The 20,834-nt window shown below is 46.5% G+C and overlaps 1 protein-coding gene across 11 annotated transcripts in view; it reads left to right on the top strand.

The window, feature by feature from the left end:
• Nucleotides 1-310: 310 nt before the first annotated feature.
• The window catches only part of RALGPS1 (Ral GEF with PH domain and SH3 binding motif 1), a 276,302-nt gene continuing 255,778 nt past the window's right edge, over nucleotides 311-20,834 (top strand). For 3 of the 11 annotated variants that reach the window (XM_047829936.1, XM_047829939.1, XM_047829938.1), the window contains exon 1: nucleotides 312-517. The gene's annotated coding sequence lies outside the window, so the exon portion shown is untranslated. Of the gene's footprint in view, nucleotides 518-987; nucleotides 1,038-1,074; nucleotides 1,243-12,438; nucleotides 12,452-20,834 lie in introns of those variants that run through there. The other 8 variants (XM_047829940.1, XM_047829930.1, XM_047829941.1 and 5 more) reach the window with 6 other exon arrangements.

Here is a 20,834-nt window from a genome sequence, read left to right as displayed (position 1 = left end):
CCTGGAAGGATGTACGGGGAATAAGATGCACTGCTATTTCTAGGAAGAAAATGGGCGTGGCAGGGCGCTGAGAGGGGTGTGCAGACCGCGGAGAGCATCCTTACAGGCTGAGAGGGCGTCCTCAGGCTGGAACTGAGGCCGAGGCCAGCGAGGACCGAAGCTGCAGCGGCTGCGCACTGGCGCTCCCAGCCGGCCGATTTGCGTGTCCCCGCCTCTGCCTCGAACTGGTTGGGTGGGCTGGTCTGGCGCCGCGCGCCGATTGGTTGGACGGCCCGCCGCTCAGGCCCAGGAGCGGACGGTTCCTACTGCGGCTGGGCACCGGCTCCGCTCCCGCGTCGGCCCGCGCTCCAGCTGCGCCCGGCCCGGCCCCGGCCTGGCTCGGCCCGGCCCCGGCCTGCGAGCGAAGGCGCCGCTGCCGCCTGGGCCGCTCCCAGGGCCATGAGGAGGCGGCGGCAGCCACTGCGGCCCGCGTCAAGGTGACCGGCCGGGACTGCAGCGGCGGCGGCGAGAGCGGGCGGTGAGAGGAGCGGCCCGCGGGGCGGGGCGGGGCGGGGCCCTGAGGGCCGGGCCGCAGGGAGCTGCAGGTGCGGGGGGCGGGACCCAGAGGGGCCGCTGGGCCGGGGAGGGGCCTCGGGGAGGGAGGCGGGGCCGGGGGGCAGGGGTGGTGTTGGGAGGGTTCAGGGGCGCGGGGGGCCGGGCCGGGGGCCTTAGGCGCGCTCGTCCTGCGAGGGGTTGGTGTGAAGGGCAGTGGGTGCCGGGGTGGAGGTGGGGACAGGCCGCAGGTGTTGGGGGCGGGGCTGGTGGAGGCAGTTGGGCGGGGAAGAGGGGGCTGCAGGTGTGGGGGCGGGGCAAGGTGGGACCACAGATTAGGCAGTGGGAGGGGGCTGCGAGGTGAGGTCTGAGCTGCTGGAGAGCCCGGGCCTGAAAAAAACCACAGGTGCAAAGGGCGGGGCCAGGGAGACCTGCAGGGGCGGGGGGCGGGGCACCGAGCGGTTGCAGGTCCGGAAGCGGTGCCTCAGGTGACGAGCTGGCGGAGGGTGAGTGGTCTCCGGAGCAGGGAATGCAGCTCTCTCCGTTGTAGTGGGGTTTGGGTGGGCGCGCGAGCTTTGGGCTTTCTGAATATTCTGGAGGCTTCGAGGGTTGCCGCTGGGCCAGAGGGGTTGGCCGGGCCTGCCTGTGCTTCTCTTGAGGCTGACTTGGATCTTAGCTCGCCCCGTTTATTAGGCTATGACACGCTGTGCGGTAAGTGGGGCGCGTCGTTTTTCACGATCTCAGGGGCTTTCCCTGTGCTGTTGCAGGGGGGCCTGCCTCGATTGGGGTCGGCGGTTGGCATTCATTCGATGATCAGAAATGTGTTTGAGAAATGTTGCTTGCTGGAAGAGTAGTTAGTGTGAAGCTTGAAGGGTCCGGGTACCAGATGCTACTGCAGATCTTCCCAATGGCAGTCTCCAAAAGACTGACATGGCAGCCTGGTGAGGGGGGAGAACAGGAATGAGGGTTCAGAAGCGTTTGCCTCTGTGTAACCCCCGGAGAGTCTTTCACCTCTCTGAGCTTTGTGTCTTCCTCTGCAAAACGAGCATCTATAGCAGCGCGCAACCTGCCTTGTGTGCCTCCCAGGGGACTTGTGAGGCTAGGATGGAAAAATGCTTATTGAGCAAATTATGGGCTAAAGTTATGAGTCTCCTTCCTCTTTGCCGATAGGGAGGTTGGATTCACGGACTGGGGGTTTAAAGAGAAAGGTATTTCTAATAGGCCATTTTCTTGTTTGAGTTTGGGATGAGGTTTATGGCAGAGAGTGCCCAAAAGACTCAGTCCTGTCTTGGATCAAGGCCACTGAGGGAGCTGTGGCAGGGAGCGATGGCAGGTGGAAACCGAGGAACATTTAATTGTTTGCTGACCTTTAGACCCCAGCCCCAGCGAGGACTCTGAGCTGGATCATGAGGCTTAGGCTTGAGCCTTATGGAATTCTTCCTCCCCATCCAAGTAGGAACTCTGATTTTACCACGTTCCAGAAGGAAGACACTAAAAAGAAAGGAATGTGAGAATTTCATTAGCTTCCTACAGGGGCAGAGAGAAGAAATCAAGATGAGAGGGCTCCCTCCTATCCAGAAGATAGCAGGGAACCCATGTGTGTGACTTTTTGGTGCACAGTACCTCTACTCACTAGCAGTTTGAACACACTGTCATTTCTCCTACCTGCATTGCAGGAGAAAGAGGCTTCTCTTGCTCTGGCCTGCATTTTTCTTTACTTTAGGAGGTATGGAACTTTTGGAGGCCAACCACTGTGGCGCTGGCCTATTTCGCTACCTCTCAGCTGGGTGGTGGTGGCCCAGTGGCATCATGGGAATGGCGTCTCAGGGATGGGTCCTTCCTGGGGCCTGGGCTTGTGTGGCGGCGGGCACCCAGAGGGTCTAGCAGTTTGCATGTTTTTCCTTTCTGGCCTGGCAGAAACTGTGTAAATGGTTCTCAGAGATTGCTGCCCTCTGGATAACCATCATGCTCTGTGGGTTAAAAGGAAAGCCCAAACTTGGTGGCACACAAGTTAGAACATGCGTTGCATAAGGAGGGGATAGTCTCTTTGCTTGTTATTGGAGTGACAACACCAATTGTTGGTTGGTTGAGAGAAACTTCATCAATAGAAAATATTGAACCCGAAGCTCTTTGCGATATGGCCCCCAGTCTACCTTTTTAAATTGATTTTCCTCTTCAGTATGGAGGGTGAAATCTCTGGCTTGGAAGTCAGGTGGGTCAGGTTGGAAGTCTTATGCACCAGTTTCTCAACTTCTCAGAGCTTTGTTTGCCTTATTTGTGAAACAAGGATAATCATGTCCACATTGAGAGGTTGTTATGAAGAATAAATGAGACAAGGTATGTGAAAGCACCTGATATATCAGGCATTCAATGTTAGGGTCCATTTCTCCCCTCCCTGCCTACTCATCTTTCAACACAACAGAATAGCATGAGGCATGTAAAGAGAGCAGGACTGGTAATTCTGAGGCCTTCACTTCTTGTATAACCTTGAACAAATCTCTTTGCCAGACCTCCATTTTCTAGGCTGAGTGAGGATGGTGTGAGACTGAGAACATCAAGCGTTGTGCTTGCTCTGGCATTCTCATCAGCATGCTGTCATATTTTCCTGAAAGGCAGGGGGGAAGAAACTAATGACTTGCTGTTTAAAAAAAAAAAAATCTGCCTAACACTTTGCCTAGTGCGTAGTAGGTGCTTATTAAATACTTGTTGAAGGAACAGATGAAGGGATTTAAGAAGAAGGTGTGGCACATTGTCCCTGCTGCTTATATGTATGTTGTATCTCTGTCTTCAAAATGCTTTTGATTTATTTGCAAAAACCTATTGCAACATTAGTGAAATTGGCGAACCTCAGCATGAAAGACCAAAGCTGTTTCACAGTTCTGTTTTACCATAAATGAAGTCCACCCAGCTTTTGTTCATAAGCATACATACTTCTTCGCAGTTGCAGTTATATGTACGCGAGCATTTGGAAGAAGCCTGGCAAAAGGTGGTTTTTTTAAATGGTGTTTTTAATCTTATTTTTTTAAGAAGTAAAAAAAAAAATATCACACATGGCTTCTCTTTTTAAAGGCAGGTAGTTCATGGGGCACCTGGGTGATTCAGTCTGTTAAGCATTCAACTCTTGGGGGGGCGCCTGGGTGGCTCTGTCGGTTATGTGTCCAACTTCAGCTCAGGTCATGATCTCATGGTCTGTAAGTTTGAGCCCCACATCGGGCTCTGTGCTGACAGCTCAGAGCCTGGAGCCTGCTGCGGATTCTGTGTCCCCTTCTCTCTCTGACCCTCCCCCGTTCATGCTCTGTCTCTCTCTGTCTCAAAAATAAATAAACATTAAAAAAAAAAAAGCATTCAACTCTTGGTTTCAGCTCAGGTCATGATCTCACGGAATTCGTGAGCTCAAGACCCACATCAGGCTTTGCACTGACAGGGTGGAGTCTGCTTGTGACTCTCACTCTCTCTCTCTCTCTCTCTCTCTCTCTCTCTCTCTCCCTCTCCCTCTCCCTCTCCCTCTCCCTCTCCCTCTCCCTCTCCCCCTCACTTTCTCACTCACTCTCAACCGCCCCCCCCATCTCTCTTGCTCTCAAAATAAATGAATAAACTTTAAAAAAAAAAGTCAAGTCATTCAAAGGGGAACAAATTATAAAGGGTCTTTCTTGCCTCCAGCTGCCAGTCCTTCTCCCTAGGGGCAACCACCATTACCATTTTTCTTGTTTATTATATATCCTTTCTCTTACAGAAAGAATGGTGTCTGTACATCCTCTTTCTCCTTCATTTATTCACTTGATCTGTTTTGGAAATTGTTCCAACATTGGACTGTGTTCCAGTTGGTACACACAGTTCCTTCTTAATAAATGTTTTCAACTGATGTTGTAAGCACAATTTTATCCATGTCTCCCCGCCCTCCCCATGATGTTTACTCAGTAATGGTTAGCAGTCATTGTTTAGAAGAATAACAAGAGACATCCCTTGTTCTTTTCTAGGAAACAAATGGCTTTGGTCCCATTGAACAATAGACTACAGGCAGCCGTATATCTGGATGCAAGGTGGACGGCAGAAAGAGAAAGGAAAAGGGATCTGTTTGTTAGTGAATGAAAACTGACTTTCCATTCAGCCCTTGATTCAAAGTTGAGCTGTCACTCACTGGCTGTATGACTTGGGACAATTTACCTAATCTTTCTGCATTTCAGTCTTCCTATCTGTAAATGGATGATGATAATAAAATCTGCCTTTTGAGGTTTTTGTGCGGAGGAAATGAGATCATGCATACAAAGTACTTGTAGCAATAGCAGGTCTTAGTAGATGCTCAAGAAGGAGTAGCTGCCATGTTATTAATAACCTGAAGCAGCCTCTTTTGGTTTTTGTCGGCAGATATTTCCTGGGCAGTTGAGACTGAGCCGTGGACAGTGCCCAAAGTCCTTGCCCTTGGGATGCTCACATACTGTGCAGGGAGACAGACACCTAAGTCACTGATTACCCAACAGTTGTGGTGGGCCCAACGTTGGGGTGGCGAGCAGTAGAGGGGACATGGAGTCAGGAAATAGTGACTTCTCCCTGGGTGATTTGGGAATGGCTTCCCAGGTCAAATATCCCTACCTTTGTGAAACCTACTCTGTTCTAGGCACAAGTGACCACTCCTGTTTGTACTCCCTTGACTTTCATTGTGTGTCTGCCTTGATCAGAACACGCACTGTGTTATAGCGTGCATCGGTTTATGTCTGTGGCTCCTCCCTGCACAGGAAAACCCTCCTGCTGTCTTTGCTGCTGAGTCTTCAGGGTAGGCTCTTGGTGGGCATTGGGACGTACCTCTGGACCAACTGAATGTTGGCAAGCTCTTATTGATAAGTCATTATTTCTCTGGTGAATCCCGGTTTCTGGGCTCTGTTCCTTCACTTTCCAACTACTTGAGTGCTGACTCTGACAGGCATGTGTTGTGCCATATACTAGCTGTAGGCTTTGGGTGTGGCTGGTGGTACTTGTCCAAAGTGTCTTAGAGATGGGAGAGGAAAGAACTATTTGCTCCGGATGCTCCAGGACAAGATAGGGAAGCAGAAAAAAGGACAGCTCTAAACATGAACTGCTCATATTTGTTAAGCCCACCTTGACTTTCCTCAGAGCATGGCTGCTCATCTTTCTCTTGTGGTGAGGTTGTGGAGGAGCAGGCTCAAGGGAGCAGAGTAGTGGTGCATAGATTTTGACCAGAGGAAGTGGACAGTTGGTCAGGTTGGCGTCTGTGAGGGGCATCCTGGGGGCATTTTTAGGGCCATTTTCTTAAAAAGAGAGGTGACCTTACTTCCTTTATGTGGGGATTCACTCACCAGCCTTGCTGGGTTCCTGCTTTGGGCTAAACCCTTTGCTGAATGCTGGGAATGTGTGGAGATGAAGGAGTCCTGTCCCTGCCTTTGAGGAGCTCATGGTTGGGGGAGGAGCCACATGCAAACAGAAGGTGATCAGAAGGCAAGTGACTGTGACAGAAGACCTCAAGTCAAGGGGCCAAGCAGATTCATGCTCTGGAGCCAGGTAGACCTGGGTTCAAATTCTGGCTCTTCCACACATAAGGCCTTGGGCAAATGTCTTCCCGTTTGTGTCTTGTTTACTGATTTGTTAAATGGGGATAGCAGTGTTATCTAACTTAGGACTCTTGTTGAAGATTCAGTGAAATAATGCAGTGGCACGTTTAGCCTGGTGCCTGATAGAAAGCTCTTCCTACAGACTGCTCACATGTTATTCGTGGTTCTTTTGGAGCACTGAGGAGCACCTCTTCAGTTGTTTTCTCTGGTTTCTAGTATAGTGGTAATGGTGCCAGTGGTAAAGAAGACGGCCATGGTGTCTGAGAAACCAGCTCTGAAGTCACAAAGAACTCGAGGAGTTCTAGGGATACTCCTCATGGGCCCCGTTAACCCCGAGTTATGGGTTTGTCCACAAGTGTTTCCTCTCCCTTTTTTTTTTTTTTTTTTTTTTTTACACAAGCCCTTCTCAAAGGTAGTTTCCAGCCCAGCACCGTCGTGAGCACCTTTTCTTCATTGGATCACCTGCACTGATCAATTCCACATCTTTTCCCCATGGGGAGGCATAAGCCAGGCTTGTTTCACATGCACTTATGGAGGAGAGCAGAGGCAATGAAGACCCAGAATGACAAATTGTCCCACAGTTTTTCTGCAGAGCTTTTGACTCCATTATGTTCTCTGTAGGAGATTTATCTCCTGACATCAGAGCTTAAAGTGCAGACTCTAGAGTCAGGCCAATGTGGGTATGGGTCCTAACTCCACCACTCAAAACCCTGGTGGCTTTGGTCAATTGACCACTCCTCTGTTTCCTCATTGATATAGGAAATGTGATGATGTGGGAAATAAGCCCACTTGACCCAATCAAAGGAGGGATGCAGTGAAGCAAGGTTTCAATGAACGTTCTTGTCAGAGCGGGTGTCTGACAGACCGGCACACTTGGGGCAGTTACAGCAGAAATTTATCTCCTAGTATGCAAGTTCCTCCCCTGATTCCTCATTGGCTGAATACTACAGAGGTTACAGCCTTACCCAGACATCGCCTATGCTCGTGTAAGCAAAAAGGAGTCTAATTGGAACAAATGTACATTTCCTGAGGGATGCAGAGACTCTCCGTCCCTCCTTTGTTCTTTGGCGCATGCTCATTGCAAAGCCCGTGAAAGTAAGTTCGCGAAACAGAGAGGGGAAGAAGAACCAGGAAATGAAGTATCTAAGGGTTTGGGACTCCACTGTGGGCTGGGTGGGGCGGGGTTCATACATATGTCCAGTAGGTTGTAATGTAATCCTGCTGTTAAGTAGTACAGCTTTTATTTGATGTTTCTGAAAATGAATCATCTCCCGTACTTTTCAGAATGGTACTTACCTCCATATGGTTCCTAAAAGGCTTCAAGGTGATCATGTGGAATGGGGCTCAGCACAGAGTTCACACATCATGAGCACCCAGTAGATGTGAGCTGGAATAATGTTCTCTTCATCCATTGTTAGCGTGCTTGCAGAATGCTTTTTTAGGGGATGTTAATTTACTGCCTATGGAAGTTACTTGAGTTATCGCACAAGGAATATGTTAAAACTCAGATGTCCTCGGTGGGAGGGGCTAGTAGGGTCATCCAGGGTGGCAGGAGGAACTCAGCTTGTGTTGGGACTGGATGCAAGTGTGCACACCCACAAAAGCAGTTGGCTGTTGGTAAGGGAGAGGATGGAGTCACTGTGAGGGGGGGCCTTGTCTCAGGCTGGTCCAGGAAATGAAGGCTCGTTTCCCAAGTTGTTTCTGTCTCCTTGTTCTGTGACTCCACGTTAAATGGAGGGTCTTTAATATGAACGGATGCAACATTATATTTTTCCTCTTTAAGATTTAAATATTTTTAGGGGCTCCTGGGTGGCCCAGTGGGTTAAGCGTCAGCCTTCGGCTTAGGTCATGATCTCATGGCTCGTGAGTTCAAGCCCGGCGTTGGACTCTGTGCTGACAGCTTAGAGCCTGGAACCTGCTTTGGATTCTGTGTCTCCCCCACTCTCTGCCCCTATCTCACTCACGCTCTGTCTCTCTCTCCTTCGACAATAAACAAACATTAAACAAAAAAATTAAAAAAAAAATGAGATGAAGATTTAAATATTTTTATTATAAGGTTTTATTTTAAGGTGAAGACAATTAATTACTTGACTAATCAAGAAATTTAAATATTTGGCCTCAACAGTCAAAGATGTCTTTGAAAATCATCTTCTCTTCGTAAGGATGAAAGAAAGACTGATGAGTATAATTAAATTCATGTTTATTGGCTATAATAATTCTCACCCACTCTTGTATAAGCTTGATAATTAGGTCAAGAGAAATCTGTGCTTTTGATACATTTCTGAGTAATTAAATATTTATGGAAAACAAATTAATAAATTCAGGAGAATATGCTGTGTCTCTTTTTGTGGCACCGAAGTTTGTTATGTGGAATCGGTGACTTTGACCATTTTGAGGTATTTTTTATTGCGTGTCCTTTCTGTAGCTGTGTTTTGATTTGTTTTTCCTCTGGGCACCATATCTCCAACACTTTCGGCCCACTAGCATTTCTAGACTGTTCCCCCCCCCACAGGCTCCCACAACACCCTCCTGTAGTGTGTCATAACACTCTGTGACTAATGAGGACTTCCTGGTGAACACCACCCCCGCCCCCCTCCCTGCCGGCCGATTTTGTAGAGTAAGAGCCTGCATTTGTTCTTGCCATATCCTGGGCCTAGCCCAGGGCTAGTACAAGGCAGCCAGAATGAGTTGTGTGTGGTTCTCTGCTTAAAACCCTTCAGTGGCTTCTGACCTCCCTTCGAAAAAAGACCAGATCTCAAGCATGGCCTGCTGGGTGTAACAAGATGCTTTGTCGTGCAGTGGTTGGTGATGTCTGTCTCCCGTAGTGCTGTCAGATCCTGGACTAGGGCTGTTTTGCTCACCATTGGGTCTTTAGGGCCTGTCATAGCATCTGGCACATAGCAGGTACCCCATAAGTGTTTGTCGAATGAATAAATGAAGTGAACGGTGAGTGTCCAGTAACTGATTTGAATCTGTGAAATGAGAACGTTGGATCTGAGGTCCCTTCATTGTGAAATATCTCAACACTTTACAAAGTCTCTTGACACCTGTTTTTTCAGGGTCGTCTTGGTTCTTACAAGGCAATCTTTGAGGTGCATGGGAGAAAATGGAAGCTCAGAGAGGCCAAGCAAGTTGCCCAAGATGTAGCTGTGGGAGAAACTGAGGGCTCCTCCGTTGTCTTTTCTTGCACCCTGTGCTGCCTCAAGGTGTGGTTTCTGACATTGGAAGAGTCATAGGTGAGATAAGGAAACGTGTTCATTGAAAAAGGTACTTGTGATAGTTTCTCTTAGTTTTAGTTATTTTAGTTTCCTGATAATGGAACTTAAGGAGTGCAATTTGCAGTGAGGGTTTTAAGGTCTGTTTTCATTCTAGGGACTAGGAAACCCTGATCTTCCTTGTAAAGTACAGTAATTACTAATGCATGTGCTGATGGGTTGACAACTAAGATTAGAATTTGTTCTTGTTGGGGAGCTTTTTGATAAGATTAGAAGATTAGAATCTTTTAGATAAGATTTTGATGATTGATAGACAGCATTCTCTTGCTGTTTTCAAACCTGCCAGGTTGCTCTAGTTAGCTTATTTCTCTACTTTCTCTCTGGGTATACCTGCTACAGGGCTCTTTTGCAATGAGCACTGTTGTGAACTTTGCACTCATCAGATGTGGTGTCAGTCCATCCTGAAAGTTAAGGGCACGGAGTCCACTCTTCCCACTGCTGAGGGTGGGACTTTGCCAGGGTTTCATACTCTGTGTCCTGATTCTCCACCCAGCAAATCCTATGGACTTTAGCACATCCATTTGTACATTGCATTTCGTAACAACTTCCTGCAGGACATAAAATGTTGCACATAGACCATGTTCATGAAGAAGCATTTACCTCTGATGAAAACCTCTGCATTGAGGTCCTTTGTTGAGTCGGAGGAACTAAGTCCTGACTTACTTTGTGTGCAGCTCTGGGGTCTGGTGGCAATATGCATATTGATCTTAGGGAGCTTCATCATGATCTTAGGGGGCTTCTTAAAGGCTGAGAGATTCTTGGAACCTAGTTTCATAAATATAGCCAATATCCTTTTGGAACAGAGACAGCAGCCTGGAATTATAGAAAAATCACCGGATATGAAGCCAGAATGCAAGTGTGTCAGTTTGTTCTGACACCTGCTTTCCAAATAAACAGGAATATCCCTGGTGTGTATGTGTCCTTTCTTCAGTAGGAAAGCCCCAGTTTTATTTTTATCCTTTCTTATTTTATTTATATTAAGTGTTTATTTTTGAGAGAGCGAGCGAGCGAGCAGGGGAGGGGCAGAGAGAGGGAGGGACAGAGGATACAAAGCAGGCTTTGCATTGACAGCAGAGAGCCTGACGCAGGGCTTGAACTCACGAACTGTGAGATCATGACTTGAGCCGCAATCGGGTGCTCAACCAACTGAGTCTCCCAGGCACCTCAAAAAGCCCCAGTTTTAAAATCTGAGATTGCTTTGTGAGGGTCGAGTCAGAGTAAAGAGAGCTGGATGATGTGGAACTATTGTACCAGCAATGAAAGGCAGCCTTATTCCTTGTTCTTGCCTGTCTTTTAGACCTACCTGCCTGTCAGTCCATCTGTCTGTCTATCCATCCATCCATCCATCCATCCATAATCCATCCATTTCTGTTCAGGGCCTGCTGAGTGTGGGGCCACAGTACAGAAAAAAAGATGAATCTGGTCCTTGCTGTCTCTTAACTCATAATCTAGCAGCAAAGTTAAAGAAGTATAAAAATAAGTACAAAAACAATAACAAGCATAGAAAACATTAACTGAAGCACTGAAGATGGCTACAGAGGAGGAGTAGAAGGTGCCTGGCGACTGTAAACAGGGCAGCTCTACCTGCTGGGAAGGCCAGAGCCACTTTCCACAGAAAAGGTGAGTTGGAGTTGACCAGGCGAACAGGTGGTGGCTGCATGGTCATGGTTCCAGTTGGGACAAGGGCATGGCGGATTCCAGACGTTAACAGAGAGCCAGTGTGGCTGGAGGTCTGAGTTGCGAGGGAAACTCTGTAGTGTTCACACCCTGGTGGTTGGTGGTCCCGGTGCTGTTTTCTTGACCTGTGCAGGCATTCCCGACAGGCTCTTGCTGACTCTTGTTTTACATAATTCCCATCTATCACCGAAAGCGTCTGTTACTGAAACAATACCTGCCACGGTTTCCAAGATAGCAGTTGGGTTTATTTTTATTGCCTTCAAGATTGGTTGCTTTCTTTGCTTTTTGATCTCATTAGTGGTTTTCATTCCACATTTCCTGAGCTCGCACCTGGGTTTGGCACCGCAGGCTTTGCCCTCAGGAGCCCACGGACCTGACACACAGGAGTAAATAGATGAGAGTGGTGATGCTGCGTCAGGGATGGCAAGCAGTAGAAACGGGAGCTTGTGGGATGGAACCAGACTCACAGGATCTTAAAGATGGATTTTCAGTTTCCCAGGCAAAGAGGGACACGGGCAGAGGACACAGACTGCAGAGTAACAGAAGCGGGAAAGAACATGCTGTGTGTCAGGAGTGGTGAGCTGCCTGGCATTGCTAGAGGGTGAAGCTCATGAACACGGGGAGGAGACGCTGGCAGGAGATGAGGTCAGAGGTGTGGTTCAGGGTCAGTTCTCAGAGGGACTCGAAGGCAGTGCTTGGGAGTTCAGATGGTGTCCTGTGGCCAGCGGAGTACCGTTCCAGAGTTACGGGAGGAGGAAAACACTGCCGGTTGTGACCCTGGTGCAGAGGATGGTGTGGGGGAGATGAGTGCAGGGCTCTTGCCCCTGAGCTTGGCCATGGGGCTGGAGAGGAGGAGGCAGGTTTGGGAGAAGCTGAGGAAGAGGCCTCCTTTCTTGCATATTTAGTGGATGGGAGGGCAGTATCAGGGTTTCTCACTTTAGTGATATTAAGGGCTGGGCCAGTTGCAGAGATAAGGAACAAGACAGGGGTATTGGGTTGAGGAGGAGGAAGTAGTGAATTCAGTGTTGGCAACAGCCAAGCTGAGTTTGGGAGGCCTGTGGGACAGCGTTTTGGCAGCTGGCCTGCTTGCCTGGAGCTCAGAGAAAGATCTGGGCCAGAGCAGTGGTCCTCAGTCTTTGGAGCATCAGGATCCTCAGTGGTGTTTGGGGGAGAGAGACTGGTCATCTGTATGCTGTGGAGCCTTCACAGGTGGCTCCAATACCCTGCTGGCTAAGAGAGAAAGACTTGGGGTCATCCTTGTATAGCTGGCCCAAAGTGATAGGAGAGAGGTGGGTCACCCAGGAAGTTCCTGCATAGTGGGCACGGGATCCTGGCTGGAGTGCTGGGGAGCACCAGTGCGAGGGATGGAGCACATAGAAGAGTCAGAGAAGGAGCTGGAGGAGGGTCAGTGAGAAAGTAATAACCTAGGAAGATAATGGTGTGGAGACTGGTGGCTGGGGCATCCCCTCCAGCTCGCTGTCTGCAGCGCCTCTGCCCCTGCCCTTGAAGCTGGGTGCCCCAGGCTTCCTGCTGACACTTTTATTTTCACTAATGTTGGAGACAGTCCAACATTAGTTCCTTTTGCTTCTGTGTGCAAAAGACCAAGAGAGGCTCTTGGCCGCGGCCAGTGTCTCAACCCTTCATCTTCCCTGAGACCTCCTCAGGCAGTGCACCGTGCCTGCTACTGCTGCTCTTTTGGTTTGAAATCTCTGGTTCCTGAAGCAGGAAAGTCGGGGCCCCATCCAGTGTTCTGAGGTTCAGGACAGGTCTGCAGCCTCAGTGGGAAGGGTGTGTGTCTAGATCCCAGGATCGGGAGCTGTCAGAGCTGTGCGAGGAAGTCTGGGAAGATGACAAAACCGTGCAGACTGGACTAAAGTGATGTGGGAGCCCTGTGACTGGGGTTGTGCATTCTCGGTCTCCTGTGTGTCCTGAGCTTGGGCAGCAGGTCAGAGCCTGGTGTACAACTTCCAGAACTTACAGATGGGTCTTAGAGTTAGTGTACATGAGATTTACCCAGACTGCTCATGAAGGGTGTCCTAAACTGACAAAAGTGGAAGTCCACCCCCTTGGTAGGCCTAAATGCCTGACAGAGATCAGCTTACAGAACCCAGTGAAGAGCCAACGAGAATCTGATGTGTGATGCCACAGGCATCTTTAAGTAATACCCTGACCCCAAAACCTGGGAGTGTAGGGCAGAGGCGGAGACCTAGTTGGCACTGGCCCTGGTGCTGAAAACCACAGCTGAAGAGTGGTGAGAAAGGATCAGGGATAATTGGAGGTGAGTAGCTGTCCTTGATATCAGGGCCCACCACCCTGATATGAAGCCATTTGCCTCTCACAAAAGGAGAAAGAAAAAGGATTAATGTTCATTGGTTGAAAAACCTCAATGTTTAGCAAAGAGAAGGGAGCAGATGAGTGGATGGGAGTACGTGTACCAGTACAGAACATAAAACGCTGTTCAGCTCTCGTGGGATGGAACACAGAGAAGTGGTTCCGAAAATGGGGCTGACTGAACATGGGTTCAAATCCTGCCTTTGCCTAAGGACTCACTACCACAGCCAGTGAAGATACTTTTATTGACAGTGTCCTTGGGTAGGTCACCTGACCTCCTGGGGCCTCACTTGCTAGGGTGCGTTTTCTCACATTAAATGGGTGTGATAGCAATACCCATCTTAGAGAATTTTTATAAGAACTCAGTGGTATATTAGTACAGAGAAGGTGCTTGACAAAGTGTCTATCACAGAGTAATGGTTCAGTAAATAACAGTAGTAACACTGCTGATGATAATATGATCCTTGCGTGAATACCTCTGCTGATTTCTCCACTGGACTAAACCCCACCAATGTAGCACACGTATGATGTAAAGGACTTCAGCAATAATAGGCTCAGCTGTTGATCCTGGATCAATAATTGGAGGTGATAAGGACCAATTAGCACATTAGCCTTAGTCTTTAGTGATGGTATGGATTTGTATCACCTCTTCTATCTTTCTGAGTATTTTGGTGGATATTGGGGGAGGTGGCATTACGGATTATTTACCTAGTGTTTGGTTGTTAATGCCAAAGTCTCATTTTTATGATGAGGCTTGTTACTGAGTAGACTCTTATTAAATGTTTTTTTGAGGGCGTGGGGGGAAAATGTTTCTTGAATGGATAAGATGAAAATCAATCAGTTGATCAAGCAATCAACTTCTGGCTCTTTCCAGGGAAGTCTACACATAGTAATAGTGATAATGCCATATCTCCAAATGTTGGCAATTCCAATGAGATAGTCTACAAAACTTGATAAAATAGTGATATTTATCTGGAAAAAGAAATTGGTAAAAACATTAAAAAAATTTTAGGGCACGGAAATGGCCTTCATTCTTCTAGATTCCTGTTCATTTCAACAAATGTTTGAGTTTGTCTGCTATGTGTAAAAATAGTGCTAGACCCTTAGGGGAATATAAAAATTGACATCTATTGGATATCTTTCGTGATACATATTCTCATATAACATTTATCTCTATCCTTATGAGGGAGCCATTTTTGTAGTTTGGAGTATAAGTGACAGAAAACTAAAATAACAAAGACATAACAAAGACAAATAAGATAGAAACTTCTCATGTGTGAGAAGTCAAGAGATAATCAGCTCAGGGTAGGTATAGAGCCTATATGGTCAGAGACTCAGGTTCCTTCTATCTTGTTGTTCCATCATGAGGCTATCTTGGGAATGACTTCCAAGTCTGAGGTCACTTCAAGGCCTGAAATGGCTGCTGGAGCTCTAGCTTTTGCATCTGCATTCCAGCCTTTGAGGGCCACTTTCCAGAATTTGTGCATGCCATTTCTTTTTTTTTTTTTTTTTAATTTTTTTTTCAACGTTTATTTATTTTTGCGACAGAGAGAGACAGAGCATGAACGGGAGAGGGGCAGAGAGAGAGGGAGACACAGAATCGGAAACAGGCTCCAGGCTCTGAGCCATCAGCCCAGAGCCTGACATGGGGCTCGAACTCCCGGACCGGGAGATCGTGACCTGGCTGAAGCCGGACGCTTAACCAACTGTGCCACCCAGGCGCCCCTGTGCATGCCATTTCTTGCATCTCATTGGCCTGATCTTGGTCATATGGCCACACCTAGCAGTAAGGGAGGTTGGGAAATGTAATCTCTATTCAGGGAAGCCATGTGTCCACCTACAGACCAGAATTTCTGTTACTAAAGAAGGAGAGGAGGATGGTTATTGGGGGCCAGCATCACCATTATTGGCCCCATTTAAAATATGTGGAGTCTCAGAGTAGTTGAGATCAGCCTCATATATATGGCCTATAAATGATTGAACCTTCACAACTTATTATAAAGCAGTAATTTATTAATTCCATATGGCTCTTGGGTAAGAGCAGGAAAACAGATTCCTGGAAAAGAAATGATTTCTTTGCTAACATGCACAGGACCTTAATTCATGAGCCATCAGGAGTTACACAATAGCAAGGGAAGGAATGGTTATTACATTGTTGGGACATTTGGCTTTCAACGCCAGAAGGAATTGCTAAGCTTGACCCCAAACAGCAGTGGAGGCTCCAGATGAGTTTGAGTTAAAGAACATAACCTGGAGTTAAAGATGGGAAGATGAATACTGAGCTCTGTTATGGGATCTAGGAGAGGTGGGTTACAGGATTCAGGTTGGGGTGAGTTAGGAGGGAGAACTTCCCCTGTCTTCTTTCTTTCTTTTCTCTTCTTTTCTCTTCTTTTCTCTTCTTTTCTTTTCTTTTCTTTTCTTTTCTTTTCTTTTCTTTTCTTTCACCTTTTTGTATGTGTAATGCCTGAGTCAGAGGCAAAGGACTTTATTGTTAGCATAAACATTAGCGTGTGTGTCCATTTCCCTTCCCCCACATTCCATGGGGGTGATGCCATGGGCCCAGATGGAGGCTGTGCTTCTGTGTCAGGGCTGAGAAACACTGTGCTGGGGGCACCAGGTGCTTTATAGCAGGCAGTAAGCAAGCTTGCTTTTCAGCCCTGAGGGAGACATTGTCTCATCCCTCAAAGCTGCCCACTGCAAGCACAACCTTGAAAAGTGGCCTGGGTAAAGGCTGGTCAGAGTTGCATTCTTGGCCTGCCCAATGGGACATGTTGGAGTGGCAGAGAACATGGAGGAGTGAGTGCCCTAACAGGTGCTTGCCAGGATTAATTGGGATAATGTGTGTGCCAATAGGAAGCTCTCGATCAGTGTCATTATCCCTTGTGTCTCTGAAAAGACAGGTCCAGCAATGACATGGTTGTTACAGTGTTCCCACCTGGTTTCTAGTGTTTAGACAAGACTGAAGGTTATGGAATTGGTGGGGGGCTGGGCAGCCTGACAGGAAGAGAAAGGCTGATTCTCCATCGCTTGTGTATAGCTCTTGCCTTCTTTTTAAAGTTTTTTTAATGTTTAATTAATTAATTAATTTGAGAGAGAGAGAGAGAGAGAGAGAGAGAGAGACAGAGACAGAGGGAGACAGAGAATCCGAAGCAGGCTCTGCACTGACAACAGGAAGCCCAGTGTGGGGCTTGAACTCACAAACTGTGAGATCATGACCTGAGCCGAAGTCAGTTGCTTAACCAACTGAGCCACCCAGGCACCAAACTTCTGCCTTCTTGTATACATTTCTTGTTTCATTTTTTCTTGTATGCATCTCATACCCAGTACATCCCTGGGCCATGTACTCTGCTAGCTTTTGGTAAATTATTTATAATTCTCCTTTTTCTTTTCTTTTTTTAATGTTTATTTATTTTTGAGACAGAGAACATGAACGGGGGAGGGTCAGAGAGAGACGGAGACACAGAATCTGAAACAGGCTCCAGGCTCTGAGCTGTCAGCACAGAGCCCGATGCGGGGCTCGAACTCACAGACTGCAAGATCATGACCTGAGCCAAAGTCGGTCGCCCAACTGACTGAGCCACCCAGGCGCCCCTAATTCTCCTTTTTCTTATATATAATCAAATGAAGCCTATTTCTTGAACTTAATATTTGTGGTTTGCTTAACTTGAAATAAAGTACAGTGAGTTTTTCTTAAGAAATAGGTTATTACTTGTTCTTACATATGTTGAGCAAATTCCTTGATAATTGGCTCCAAACGAATGAAACTTTTAAATCTGTATGATGTGTTATGAGTACCATAAAAATGTAGAGCTAAAGGGTGTTGAAAGATGAGCTCAACTACTATCCAGTTTTATAGAAGAGGAAACTGAGGCAAGAGAAGACAGTTGCTAAAGAGTGGTCCCAGTTGATGAGTGCCAGATGCAGTGCTGGGCCTTCACCCACAACCCTGCCCAAGGAACCTTGAATCCGTTAGGGTGAGTAGAGAGGAGACCAAAGGGAATATGTGTGCAAATTTTGGGTAAACACCAGACCAGGTCTCACGTGTCCTCATTTAAGGATGAACAAATGGAAGAAGGAACACTGGAGGGGATGCACTGAGAAGATCAGGGGTGTCAAGGGAAGTCAGTAAGGTGTGCAAGAAACAGGAGGAGCAAGCTTTGGACAGAAGGTTTCCCAGCTTCAAAGGTTGTCTTTGTCCTCCCTGAGAAGTCAGAGATGCTGTGAAAAGTGAGATGATGAGTCAACAGACAGAGATGAGAAAGCAGCTTGCGGACTTAAGGTACAGAAGGAAATGAAGCGCATGATGCCAGCATTTGAGACTGTGGCACTGCGGTATGTCAAGGGGTCAGGAGGAGACACATTGCCGTGCTCAGAAGGGACAAGAAAGCCACAGAGGAGACCCCAAGGTGTGGATAACAAACCAGCCTGGAGACCAGAACAAACAGCATAGAAGGAAGCCTCAATTTTTCTGAAGAAGGACCTGAATCTGTAGATTAGAAGGGCTCATCGTGAGCCAGGCAAAATTAGCCAAAATTAGGAGAGGATACCATTGCCATCCTGGCAGAAGGAACCTTTAAATCAAAGAAAAAAAAATTAGCGAGGCTCAGGCTTACCTACAGCATAGGTGCCAGGGGGCAATGGGACAGTACCTGTCAAGTTTTGAGGGAAAAGGTTGTGACCAAAAAAAAAAAAAGAGAATTCTCAGCCCAGTTTTAGTTCACATTTGGTGGTAACAGAAATTCTTTCCAGTTGTATAAGGACACGCCTTGTGTGTAGCTTTTGCTACAACCATGCACCACTCCAGGGTAGGGGGAAATCATTGGAAGGCATGCTCCCATCACTGAGAGATGAGTTAGAATAAAAGACCATCTATGGGCAAGTCATAGGAAAGGGTTGGCAGTGGGAGTGGAACCATTCAAGTATCAGATGATTTCAAAGTAGTTGTTCTGATTATGACACAAAATATAATACAAATGAAATGATGGAGAGGAGACAGAACATGAAACCATAATTAACAGAGAAAGCAGGAGTTCCTGGGTAAACTAGGGATCATGCATGTGAAGACACTCTCCACTCTAAAGAACTGTACACATATGAGGGATAAGAGATTTGAAAGCAAGCTCCATGCCATCCAGTCTGCCAGAATGTGTGTTTTCTAGCTAATAAAATGCTGTGCAGGTGTGCAGTGTACCTGGGGCCACTTCTGTGGTGATTCCTCTGGACATCATCTTTTCGAACCACCCTGGAGAGATTTGTTTGGTACCTTCATTCTGCAGGAGGGCATATTGCTGGTGGGAATGTAAAATGGTGCATACTCTTTGGAAAACAATATGTCAGTGTCTCAAAAAATGAAATACCAAATTACCACATGACTTAATTCCATTCCTAGGTATATACCTGGGAGAATTGAAAACACATGCTTACACCAGAAGTTGTACATGCATGTTCATAGCAGTAGAAGTGTTATTCATAATAGCCCAAAATGGAAACAACCCAAATATCCCATCAGGTGATGAATGGATAAACAAAATGTGGTACATCCGTATAATGGAGTATTATTTAGCTATAAAGAAGAATGAAGTACTGATTCTTGGTACAACATGGATGAACCTCGAAAACATTCTAAAATTTTTTTTTCAACGTTTATTTATTTTTGGGACAGAGAGAGACAGAGCATGAACGAGGGAGGGGCAGAGAGAGAGGGAGACACAGAATCGGAAACAGGCTCCAGGCTCTGAGCCATCAGCCCAGAGCCTGACGCGGGGCTCGAACTCACGGACCGTGAGATCGTGACCTGGCTGAGGTCAGACGCTTAACCGACTGCGCCACCCAGGCGGCCCTCTCGAAAACATTCTAAGTGAGAGAAACCAGACACCAAAGGCCACATACCGCATGATTCTGTTCTTATGAAATGTCTAGAAGAAGCAAACCCATAGACACAGAAAGTAGATTGGTGGCTGCCAGGGAGATGGGGCACAGGAGTGCGTGCTAATGGGACAGGGTTTCTTTTGGGGCTGATGAAAATGTTCTGGAATTAGTGGAGATGACTGTGCAACTTAGTGAATATGCTAAAACCTGCTGAGTTCTAGTATAAAAGGGTCCATTTTATGGTATGTAAATTATATCTCAATTAAAAAGTAGTTCTTTTCCTGATTATTAAATATTAATTATGGAAAAGTAAGAAAATAAAGATAGATTCCCCCCCCCAAAAAAAGCCATCATCTCTTTTTATCGTTTTCCTTTTTTTTTTTTTTTTTTTTTATTGTTGAAGTATAGTTGCCATACAGTGTTATATGAGCTTCAGGTGTACAACATAGTGATTTGTGACTGGACAATTCTATGCATTATTCAGTGCTCATCATGATAAATGTAATTACCATCTGTCACAATATACTGCCATGACAATATTATTGACTGTATTTCCTATGCTGTACTTTTCGTCTCCGTGACTTGACTTAATACTGGTACAATACTTTGTACCTCTTAATCCCCTTTTGCTCATCACCCACCCTCTTCCCCTCTGGCAACCACCAGTTTTCTGTATTTAAGAATCTGGCTTTTTGTTTTGTTTTTTAGGTTCTTCATGGAAGCGAAATTATATGGTATTTGTCTTTCTCTGTCTAATTTCACTTAGCATAATAGCCTCTAGGACCATCCATATTGTCACGGATAGTAAGATCCCATTCTTTTTTATGGATGAATAATATTCCATTGTGTATATGTGCCTGCCATATCTTCTTTATCCACTCCTCTGTCAGTGGACACTTGGGCTGCTTCCATATCTTGACTATTGTAAATAATGCTGCAATAAACATACAGGTGCATGTATCTTTTACAATTAGTGTTTTTGTTTTCTTTGGGCAGTTACCCAGTACTGGAATCACTGGATCATAGGGTAGTTCTATTTTTAATTGTTTGAGGAACATCCATACTGTTTTCCACAGGGGTTGCACCAATTTATGCTCATATCAACAGTGCACGAAGGTTTCCTTTTCTCCTCATCCTCACTGACACTTGTTGTTTCCTGTCTTTTTGATCCTAGCCATTCTGACTGGTGTGAGGTGATACCTCATTGTGGTTTGATTTGCGTTTCCCTGATGATGAGTGATGTTGAGCATCTTTTACGTGTCTGTAATCCATTTGCATATTTTCTTTAGAAAAATATTCAGAGCCCTTGCCCATTTAAAAGTCAGATTATTTGGCATCTTTTTGATGTTGAGTTGTGTAAATTATTTATATATTTTGCATATTAACCTCTTATTGGATGTGTCATTTGCAAATATCTTCTCCCATTCACTAGGTTGCCCTTTTGTTTTTTGATGGTTTCCTTTGCTGTACAAATGCTTTTATTTATTTTTTAAAGTCTATTTATTAATTTTGAGGGACAGAGAGAAAGAGCATGAGCAAGTGGGGGAGGGGCAAAGAGAGGAGGGAGAGAGAGAATCCCAAGCAGGCT

Source organism: Prionailurus viverrinus, chromosome D4, assembly GCF_022837055.1.
Source record: "Prionailurus viverrinus isolate Anna chromosome D4, UM_Priviv_1.0, whole genome shotgun sequence".
Taxonomy (NCBI): Eukaryota; Metazoa; Chordata; class Mammalia; order Carnivora; family Felidae; genus Prionailurus; species Prionailurus viverrinus.
The sequence above is the reverse complement of the archived record's forward strand: the minus strand, read 5'-3'. Positions and strand labels throughout refer to the sequence as shown.